Source organism: Psittacula echo (assembly GCF_963264785.1).
Source record: "Psittacula echo genome assembly, chromosome: 14".
Taxonomy (NCBI): Eukaryota; Metazoa; Chordata; class Aves; order Psittaciformes; family Psittacidae; genus Psittacula; species Psittacula echo.
This window is the reverse complement of record NC_137750.1, coordinates 6207594-6218742: the sequence shown is the minus strand read 5'-3', so window position 1 is coordinate 6218742 and position 11149 is coordinate 6207594.

Here is an 11149-nt window from a genome sequence, read left to right as displayed (position 1 = left end):
GAGCCTTGTCCCCAGCAGCCGCTGGGTCTGTACCATTGTTGTGCAACGTTTTTGCTTCAAGGCTCGCTCAGGCGTTGCTGGCCTGGTGGTGAGGCGTTTACCTGTGCCCTGTTTCATTTGTAGCCCATAGGGGGGAATGGTGGCCTCAGCCGCGAGCTCCTGAAGGGACCTTTCCTGGGAGCACAGCTCTTGCTGCTACGGCTGTGTAAACCCTGTTCAACAGGGCTGGCACATCACCACCACTGAGGAGGAGGAGGGAGCACACCCACCCTGTGTGCTCCAGTTTGCTTTCTCAAGAACGTCCTGGCACAGACAGGAGCCAGCGTCCTTGAGGAAGCCGGTCCAGAGGCAGTGGGGTTAGTGCTGAAGGGGTTAATGCAGCTCCTGGTATTTGTTAATGCAGCAAAGAGGCCACTTACAGGACTAATAGGAAAGTTGGGAGCAGATTGCCAGCGGCTTCCTCCTCTAATCCCTGCACCAACCACATTGTGTGCGTCTCCTGGAGAGGAAGAGCCAAGAGGGGTGAGTGACCTCTGCGTGTGCTCTAACAATAAACTGTTTCTGATGGTTGCACCGAGTCCTCTTCCAGGCTCGTGTTTTCACAGTGACTGTTCTGGAGGCGCTGCCTCCCTCCTCCCCCCTTCCCACCCCCTGCTCCTGGGAGAGATGTGCCAGGAAATTCCAGAACAGGCTCTGTGTGTGATAGAGGAACCATCCTGTTTGCCCAGAAGGGCTCCCGTGAAACCCAGCTGTGGTGCCACGTATGGGTGAGCTGGGGTGAGTCTGTTATACCATAGAATCCCAGACTGGTTTGGGTTCGAAGGGCCCTTAAAGCTCACCCAGTTCCAGCCCTCTGCAGGTTGGTACCGTTCAAAACCCACACCGGTCTGCAGGGTGCCACAGCTCAAGACCACCTTTGTGCTTGCTCCACTATGGGCACAGGACAAGGGCCCCTCGCTCAGGATATGCTGAGCCCCCGGCTGGGGCTTTGCCACCCGCTACTTCCTCATTGGTTTGGGTTTACATCTCCTGCTGATAGAGGCAGTGGGAGGCCTCTGGGTCTCTCCCACCCGGACCCTTGGTGACAGTTCAGCCCCTGCCAGGGCCGGGGTTCCTGCGTCCTGGGAGTGCAGCTGCCTGTGTTGAGCAGTGTTAGTGATGAACGCTGCCTCGTATCCGCTCAGCTGGGGCAGCGGGCTGGGAGCCGGTACCTGCAGTGTGAGCTGAGTGCGGAGCTCTTCCAGCTGTGTTGTGCTTGGCCAGGTGTTCGGTTAAACAGGAATGTCCTCCCTCGAGAAAGTCATTGAGGCAACGATGTGCCAGAGGCACTGCAAGGTCTGTGCCATGGGATGGACACCACGTTCATCCTGCCCCTCGCAGACACGGCTCGGGTGAAGGTGACGATGGATTCCAGTTCCTGAGCATTTACAGGAGCTGGTGATGGGTCCCTCCTGCTGGAGCCTCTGTGGTGGTTCCAACCGGATCCAGCCACCGTGGCCTTTAACGTGACTTGTGTGGCAGCGGCTGGGGAAGAGACCCTGTTCCCTCCTCCCCTGCAGAGAAGGTCCCTGTGCGGGGGGGAGCCGGGCTGCCCCTGCCCATGGGCTCTGCCTGCACAGACCCTCCTGCTGCCAATGGGTGGACACATGAGCCTGTGGGGGAGAGGGAATTAGTGCCAGCGTTATGCAAGCGGCGCTGCCTTTAAATAGGCTCCTATTCACTGGTGGCCAGGAGGCAGCGGAGTCGTGGCTCATTCCCTCGCTGGGGCTCTGTTCTCTTGCCCTGCAGCCCACCCCGGCGCTGCTCTGGCCGTTGTCTAGGAGCTGTTTTGGGGGCAAGGCCTCCCTATCCCCCGCAGCCTGGGAGCCTCTCCCCCCTCGCCATTAAGTGTCAGCAGCCCTTTCACTGGTGTGTAATTGGGTTGTGTAACGTGGGAGGCAGTGGCAGAGCCCTGGCAGTTTCTATGCCAACGCAGCTGGATGCCGGCACTGCATGGGGAGATGGGGACTGCCTGTGCCCCCCGACACAGCCCCCAGGGTCCGCAGTGCTGAGGAGCATCACTGGGCAAAGCTGCCCCTGCATCCCTGCATCCCTGCTCCGTGCCCCCCCAGCAGCAATCCTCAGTTCCACCCTGCTGGGAACAACCTGGACACGTCCCTTGTCCTCCACCCTGCCCACCAAACACCAAGTCAGGGCCAGGCACTGCTTTAGAGAGCTTTGCAGGGGGTTCTTCCATTTCCCTCCTCCTCTTTGTCACCCCCCACCCCAGGCTCGCCCTGCCCTGCACCCAAGGGCCGCGGTGCTGCGCACCCTTGGGGGTCACACTGGTGATGGTGACTTCTTGTGCACTCAAAGCCTTGGCAATGCCAACCCCCCCTGCCCCGACTGCACACTCAGAACCAGCCGTTGGCTCCTTCCTTTTCCCCGTTGTCATGTTTTAAGTGGCCCCGTGTCGCGCTGAGTCACGGGAGCGATGGAAGAGGCTCTGGCAGAGGCGAGCCCCAGTTCTGATGGCTCAACTGTGGGAAAAAAAGAGAAGGGAAGAAAACTCAGCGCGATTTCCTGATTGGAGCAGTGCTGGGAACAAAGCAGGTTTGTGAGAGCCGCGGCTCAGCCCGGGAATGTGACCTTTGCTGGCGCTGGGTGTGAGACGGGAGCTCTTGGTGGATGGTGGTGCTTGGTGGCGGCTGAAATGCTTCAGCAGTGACTGCCCTGGCATAGGAGAGCCAGAATCCAGCTCCTGGGTGGCTGGAAGGAGCCCTGGGAAGTGGGGGTCACCCCCGGGTCACCCCGTCCTGCTGCTCCCTCCCAGCATGCACGGGTTTCCCTGGAATGTGGCTTCTGAGGCTGCGGACATCGCTGCGTGTCCCTGCAGGGCTGCGGGGGGACCCCTGCTCCCCGGCCCTCGGCTGCCACCCGGGTGCAGGCAGCGTGGGAGAGCCGATGCCAGGCTGGAAGGAGCCAGAGCCTGACAGTGCATGCTTAACGAGCCAGGGGAGGAAGTGAGTGGAGACCAGACCAAGGCCGTGGCTCTGCCTCTGAGACAATGCCCCTGCGCGAGCCCATCCATGCGGGAAGGCTGGAGGTGCCACTCGGGAGCTGGGCAGCCTCAGGACTGGATGAGGAATGGTGGGAATTCAGTGTCGTGTGCTTCACCCTGAGCCCTGGTGTTCCTGCAGCAGGATGGGAGCTGGATACGGCGGTGAGAGCCTGGCTGGGCCCATCCGATGTGACCGTGGAAGCAGCAAACCTGACCAAGGGTGGTGTGGGGCTGGGGTCTATGGTGGCTCTGAAAGGAAGAGGTGACAGCGGCAGGAGGTGGCAGTGGGACCTGATCCTGTCCCTTCAGCCTCCTCTCTGTGAGCCAGCCCCTAAAGGTCCACCAGCACCCATTGCCCCTGTGCAATGCATCAGCTGGTGGCACTGCCCCATGTGCTTCCCCGAGTTCAGCAACGTGATGCAGAATCCCATCATGCCAATTATGCGGATCACATAAACTATTCCTGTTACTCAGAAGGATCCCTGGAGAGCTCCTGAGCGAGCTGTGGTTCAGCATTACTCACTCCTGGAAGCAGGGGCTGGGGCAATGAGGAGTGAGAAGGGCTCTGGGCTGCTCAGCAGCATGGAGAAACCACAGAGCCCAGTGTGTTTTGGGGCTCCTCCGTGTCCTCTCCCACCCCAGCGTGGCTGAGCAGAGGCTGGGGTTTGCTGTTTGCTTTGAAGCCCAGATTCCTCCCTTGCTTTCTCCCTGGTCCCTAAGGAAGCAGCAGAGCCGGGACCTCTCCTGCTCTCCCGCAGCCAGCTCCAGCCTCGCATCCCCTCCTGCAGCATCCCCCATGCACCCGGCGCCTCCGCTCCCTCCATCTTCCCTGTCCCCAGCGCAGCTCTCAGCATCCGCAGCTCTTTGTTCTCCCACCCACTCCCGTTTCCTCCGTCACTCCGGCTCCTCCCTGTGCTTGCTCTCCCCTGGAGCCCCCTGGGAGAGCCCCTGCTGCTCCAGGCTGGATTCCACCTGGATCCCGGCTCTCCTGGCCCTGGTCACCCTACCCGAGCGCACTGGCTCTGCCGTGTCCCATCACCCGGGGTCTGCAGGGGACACGGAGCAGGTCCCTGTCCCCCCAGTCACGAGATGGGAGCCAGGGCTGCCTGGTCCATGCTATGGGAATGCTGCCGCTTTGCCAGCTTTATTTTACCCACAGAAGTAGGCTCCACCTGGGCAGTGGGAGCATCCCAGACACCAACCAACAAAACACCACCTTCTGCATCCTGCTCCTTCAGAGGATGCAGGAGTTGGGGGTCCTGGGGTCCATCCCCCAGCTCATGCTCCCACCCTGGCACCACCACTTGTTCTATTGCTCTGAATGACCCCAGTTGTGAGACCTGATCCCAGTCCTCGTGCCCTGCCCAGGCTCTGTGTGGCAGACACAGAAAGGCCAGGATGCAGAACTGCTTCCCGATGCTCCCTCACCATAAGCAGGACCATGTGCTGCAATGCAGAACACAACACAGACACAGAGCCACTGTGCCACATCAGTGGGCAAAACAATCCAAGGTATACAAATACCTGGAAACAGCCCCTTGTGCTGCTGGGGGTCTCGTTCAGCTGGGATTAGGGAAAATCTGCCCGGGTTACTGCCCCGTGCCTCAGCTTCCTGCTTTGTGAACTCATCCTGCCCCACTTTGCAAGTGCAGTGAGTCCTGTTCCGCAGAGTGTGAGGCAGAGGCTGGAAGTCGCTGCTGCCGTGTTCCAGCCCCTGTGCTGGATTCCAGCCCTGCAGCTCCCCCAGCACAATAAGAGCCTGGATTGTTCATCCCGTGCTAATCCCCAGTAAATGGCTTTACTTGATTTCCTGTTTGTGTTGGGGGGGGGGGGGGGGGGTTAACGGGCTGGGAGCTGCTGGCACACGCAGGGAAGCTCCACTTCAGTGGCAACTTTTAAGTCCTGACCCTACAGAACAGGAGGTGTAAACTCGTGTGTGGCTCGAGGCAGCACATGGAGCAGTGACTCGATGTCACACACTCTAGGGACGTGGTGTGATGGAGGGACCAGGTCTCAGCAGTGTGAACCATGAGGGGTACCCAAGAGTGACAACTGCACTACCAAGGGAAGAGTGAAGCCGTGTTTGGGTGACTGGCTCCAGGACCTGAGTGCTGGTGTTGCTGTGGGGGTTTTGCTGCCCCAGCTCCTGCAGAGGTTAATGGGGTGCTCCAAAGGAAAAGCAGGGTCAGCCGGGGGTAGGGAGGGGAGCTGGGGAGGCTGGGCTCAGAGCTGAGCAGGGTGGTGGGGAAGAGATGCCCTGCGCTTGCAGCTGGGTTGGTTTTGCTCCAGCCTGTCAGGCTGATCCCCCCCAGACACCAGAAACATCACATTAAGATGTGATTAAATCACAGCTGAGAAACAAGCAGCCTCTGGCGCAGGCTGGAGAGGGCTCTGCTGTGGCTCCGATGGGGAAACCATCTGCCCTAGCCAGAGAGCACGGAAATGTCCTGGTAATCTCATTAACGAGTTGACACTTGCAGGTAGGACCAGCCCTGAGCCGCGCGGGGTCATGGGAGGTGCTGGGTTTATCCTTCCCTTTCCGTATGCTCCGAAATGGAGGTGAAGAGAAGGAAGGGGCTGTTTGTCCCTCCGTGTTGGATGAGCAGGTGAGTTACAGATGGAGGCGGCTTCTTCAACCCGGCCCCCACAAAGGCTCCCTGCTCTGACACCATCCACCTTCCTTCGAGGGGCCAAGGTCCAAGCGGCGACCACCCGGAGCCATTCCCGGGGCCAGCTCAGCCACCAGTGCCACGCAGGGGGTGGCAGGAGCGGGGGCTCTGCTTCCGTTTCCTCCTCTCTGTATCGGTGACGCTCCTCTCTGTGCGCACGGGTGACACATCCCATTCAAAGGCACGGGGTACTGGCACCACCTCTCTCCTGTGTCACAGGAGGCTTTCCCTGACGACGAGGCAGCTCCCATTGACCCCGTGCAGTGCTTTCCCCTCCCTGGGCAGCAATGCTGCCCTGCAGCCACCTCCCTCCCAGGGCAGCCACCGCACCCATTGCCAAGGCCTTTCAGTGAGCCCGAGGCCAAACCCCTGCATCCCGGGGGGCTGTTGGCCATCACGGCCCCTCCTTGTGCTGCTGCCTTTGGCCATCACGGCCCCTCCTTGTGCTGCTGCCCTTGGCCATCGCTGCGCTGGGGTGTGTGACCCGGCCGGGAGCGCGGTCGTTAAGCAGGAGCCTGGTGAATGCTCACCAACAGCAGTTTCCTCCCCACACCTGCAGCCGAGCGGCTGTTGCATAAGTTGGTGTTGCCACAGCAACTTCGCTCCACCCGGGGCTGGAGGTGGCCGGCGCCGCGTGTGCCGGTGGTGCCGTCACCCCGGGGAGGGACCCCGCGTTTGCCAAGGGGAGGGATTGCTCCGGGGATGGGGACAGGCTCACAGGGCTGGGGTGAGCTTACCCCACCCCGGTTCCAGCTCCGGCACAGTGGGTACCACACTGCACCCACCGCCTTTTGCTCCTCCGCAGTGGAAGGGCGCTGCCTTTGGAAAGGGAGCAGGAGAAGCACCAGGATGAGCCACGGGGATTCAGGCAACCCGTGAGGACTCTGCTCCATGGTTACCCCGGGCACGCTCCAGCTGCTGCGAGCCCCAGGGAGTGAATCACCCTGACAAAAGAGAGCTGCAACCAAGGGGGAAAAGAGCAATCAAAGCAAACGCTGCGGCACGAGGCAAGGGCAGGTTTTTCCTGCCTCGGATTCCCAGGGTGCTCCGGGCGGCCGCGGGGCAGCAGAGCTCTGCTTGGGCTGCGGCACGGAGCACGGGCAGCGCAGCAGGGGGTGTAGGGAGGGCATGGGATGGGGAATGGGGTATGGGGTAAGGGATGGGGTATACGGTAGGGAATGGGATGGGGAATGGAGCAAGGGATGAGGTGTGGAATGGGCACAGTGGGTACAGCACAGGAAGCGTGGACCAGCCCAGGTAGCTGTTCCCTGTCACAAACGGCAGCTCCAGGTGGCTGTTCTGTTGTCACAAATCGAGAGTTTGTGACATGGGAGAAGCCAGGAGCAACGATAATCTGTTAAATGTGCCTCTGAACGTGAGGATAAATCACTGGCTGCTTCCAACCAAAGACTCACTCTGGGAGCAGGCGGGTAGGAGGGAGAAAGCTTCTCAGTGCTCACATTTCCTGGGGATAAGGAGAAGCAGAGGCTGGGAAGAAAGTGGAGCAGCTGCCTGAGAGCAGGCCTGGATATGTGAGATTCTCTGAGGGTCGTCCCCAAAGGCCTCTTTTAATATGAGAAATTACAAATCCTTTTATCTTCCTCACCAGAGGAACAGCTTGTTGGAGTCGCTGGGCTGTCACTCTGCAATTAGATGCAAGAACCCCCCACATCCCTGACGTCGCGAAGAACTTACATAACGTAACTAAAAATAAGGGTGATGGAGATGTGGATGGAGCCATTCTCCTGATCTGGAATCCATCATTGGCACTGGAAAGCCGGCCAGGACCCAGAGTCCAGTCAAGGGAGCAGTGTCCTGCCAGGACTGGCTGCTTGGGATGGAGCGGGATGGAGAGGGAATGGGGCGCTACGAGGATTTTATATTGATAAAGGCAGCTGGGCATCACTCCTGGGAATGTTGCCTGTGGTGGCCTCATTCCCAGGTCCCCCTGAGGTGAAGTCCCACTGCTGCTTCTCTTTCCCAGCCCCCTGGAAAGGGTTAACCAGCAAAAAGAGAAAAACCCTTCTCAGGGGTTGTAAATTCTTTCCTGTCCTTTGGAGTGTGAAATCTGAGGGGATAGAAGACAAAAAGGAACCCAAATGCAGCCAGAGCGAGCGGTTGCCTTCGGTGCACCCCCTGCTCCTTGCCAGGGCTGGGATGGAGAGTGGGAGGCGGGAGGTTTGGGACCAAGGTATCAACTGTTCTCAGAACTGATGCAGGAGATGATGGGAAAAAGCACACTCAGCTCCTTAACTGTTTCATGGTTCCTTGTGGCAGAGAGGAAGGAGAGGAAGGCTTGGCCCAAGGGCCATAATGAGGCAGCCGGTGGTGGATTGTGCCCGGTGAGGAGGGCTGTGAGACAGTGGGATGCGGGGTGCTGGCTCCAGGGCATGTCCCCACTCCTTGTGTCCCAGGACTTGTACAAAAGCTGCTGCCGGCCCAAGGAATGGGGAGGATGAAGGACAGGGATCTACAGCTTCACCATCCTGCAGCCAGGAGGGCTCCGAGGGCTTCCCAGGGGAATGCCGGTGCTGCGGGTGACAAGGTGTGAGCCCCGGTCTCGGAGCTGGCCAGGCAGCGGGACAGTGTGGGGACAGCGAGGGGCAGGCGGGCAGGAGCTGCCTGTCCTCCTCCCGTGCTGGTCTCTCCTGCGCCATAGACAAGCACCACATGTGCCGTCCCAGGCTGCCATGCACCATGGTGATGGTTCATCCCACCTCTGCTCTCCCGGCCGTCCTCTTCCTGCCTTTCCCCTTATAAAATCGACACCCTGCAACCCCCAGCTGCTCTTTCCCATCCCATAGCTGGGGATGGAGCACGGCACTGGCTGGTGGGGTATGGCGAGGCTGTGCTGGGTGGTAGCTGAGGGACACGGGGTACAGCAGAAGATACAGGACAGGTAAAGCAGGGGTGCAGTGGGGAATACTGGGGCCATAGGGTGGGATACAGCAAGGCTATGGAATAGAATATGTGGCATGGGATGGGGAATGGGGTATAAAGGGGGCATGGGATGGGGAATGGGGTGCGGGATGGGGTACAAGATGGGGAATTGTGTATAGGGAGGACATGGAACGGGAAATGGGCTAGAGGATGGGATTTGGGATGTGCAATGGGGTATAGGGAGGGCATGGGATGGGGACTACACTGTAGGGAGCGATAGGAATAGGGAGATGGGGAATGGGATAGAGAGAGCGAATGGGATGGGGAACGGGGTGTGGAATGGGGCGCATCGGGAGAGCCAGAGGAGCTCGCCCATCCCGGTGCCCCCCTCCCGCCCCTCACCGCGGAGCCCGGCCCGGCTCGGGGTGGCTCCTCCCGGCGGGGCGGGGCGGTGGCTGCCGCCGGGAGCTGATAAAAGGCGTCGCGGGCGGCGCTCGGTGTCGCTCCCGCTCCGCCGCTCGCTCCGCTCGTCCGCCGCCGCCCATGGTGCTGCCCGGCCCGCCCGGCATGTCCCGCTCCGAGGAGGTTCACCGCCTCACCGAGAATGTCTACAAGGTGAGCCCGGCCCCGCCGCGCTGCTCTCGGGGCTTGTGCCTGTGCCCTTTGCATCGTTCCCGTCTCCCGCCGGGAGCGGGCGGGAGGAGCCGCCGTCGGGGTGGGAGCGGCTGCGGGGGGACCCGGGGCCCCGGGACGAGGGGACCCCGCGGGGGGACTGGCGTTATCCCAGTTAATTCATCCCACCGCCACCCCAAACCCCCCTGAGCAGGGGAGCCGGGCGCAGCCCGGAGCGGTCGGAGCCTCTCCCGTGTCCCGGCCATGGCTGGAGTTTGGGAAATCTCGGTTTTTCTCTTCCTGCTTTGCTCCCAGTGTCATTAAAACACAAAATATGTGCTTTAATTTTCCCTTTGAGGGAAGTGGTTTCTGCTCCGCTGGCTCCTGTGACCGGGGCTAATAAAACCTTTCTAGCCTAACGTGTAATGCAGGATGTCGTTTGTTAAACTGGAAAGCTTGCATGATTTCCTGCGTTTTAAGTGGTCGGATGGAGTTACCGGGGAGCATTAAGCAGGAAAAAAGCATCATATAGAGGAATTTAGTGCAAGCAATACCAAGGTAGTAAAGTTCTGAAGTCTTGGTTTGGGGATCATGTGGCAGAGCAGCCATAGGCAAAGCTAATGGCACCCAAAATCTTGGGTGTTCTGGGTGTAGAGCAGCTCTGAAGGGAGCCTTGTGGCTGCGGGGACACAGAGCGAGAGCTGCTGGAGCTCATCCCTGGCTGAGCGATGGTTGGTCTGGGGACAGTTGCTGGGAACGGTTTCAGCTGGTGACTCAGTGTTTGAGGTGTGTTGTCCTCGAAGAACTGTGCTAATAACAGGTTTGTGGAGCAGGTCACAATTTCCCTGGGTGCAGCCCTGTCAGCAGCGTGCGGGGCGGTTTGTGCCGTCACAAGGACAGTGTTTAAATGAAGTTCATTTCCCACAGGAACTGAGGCTGAAGGGTGAATGGTGGCCAGGCTTTTCTCGTGCTCTGATCATCAGATTCCTTCACCGTGTGAGCAGTGGGTCGAGGGATGGGGCAGAGCACCCACGGCCAGAGCAAGTGACAGTGCTGGCTGGTCTGACCGCAGAGCAGAGGGTGCATGGAGCCTCATGGCTCTAGGAGTCAAAGATGGACAAAGAGGAGTCCAAAGGTCCCTGTCAGCTACTAACACTTTAATTTCTCAGTATTTTAATGAGAGCAGTCAGGGTGCAGGGAGTGAGGATGTGCTGGAGGCCAGTGTGGTTTAACCCAACATCTGCTCTGGGAGATGGAGGTCCTGACTGTTTCCTGCGGGGGATGAGGAGCCTTTTCTCCTTGTCTCCAAACAACAATGCTTTTCTTGGCCTCTGGAGATGTGTGGCAGGGGGTGCGTGCAGCAGCCCAGCATTTGCTTGATTCTTTGAGCACTTCTACAACCTCCTGGAGCCCGGTGTGAGGACTGGAGGCTCAGTGACTCTCTGGACTCTCTGGAGCTCCATTAAGCTTTGAGGTCTCCAAAACCACCCCCAGTGCTTCACATCCCCATTGCCCAAGTACTTTTGGGTTTGTCCCATGTTTTTTCCAGCCTGAACACTGCTGTGGTCAGGAGGCAACAGCCCCAAGAAAGGGGTGGTTTAGCCATTGCCTCCTCACAGCCACCAGACCCAAGCCACAGGGTGCGCAACTGCCCCACACTTTGCTTCCCACCACCGCTGTCGTCCTGCCAGGGCTCCAGGAGGTTGAGCGAGGTCTGGAGCAGGAGGAGGCAGCCCCATGCCAGGCACCCGTTCCTGCTCAGGCTTTCCCAGGGCGTTCTGCTCGGGAAGCCCATTGTAATGGCTTTCCAGCACCAGTGCTCGCCCTCGGAGTGACGGTGCTAATGAGCTGGTGCAGGAGCTGTCAGCCTCCCCCTCGCCGATGCTGCCACTACACGCAGCTGCCCACACATGTGTAGTGATTGCAGAGGGAGACGGAGGCTGCTGGC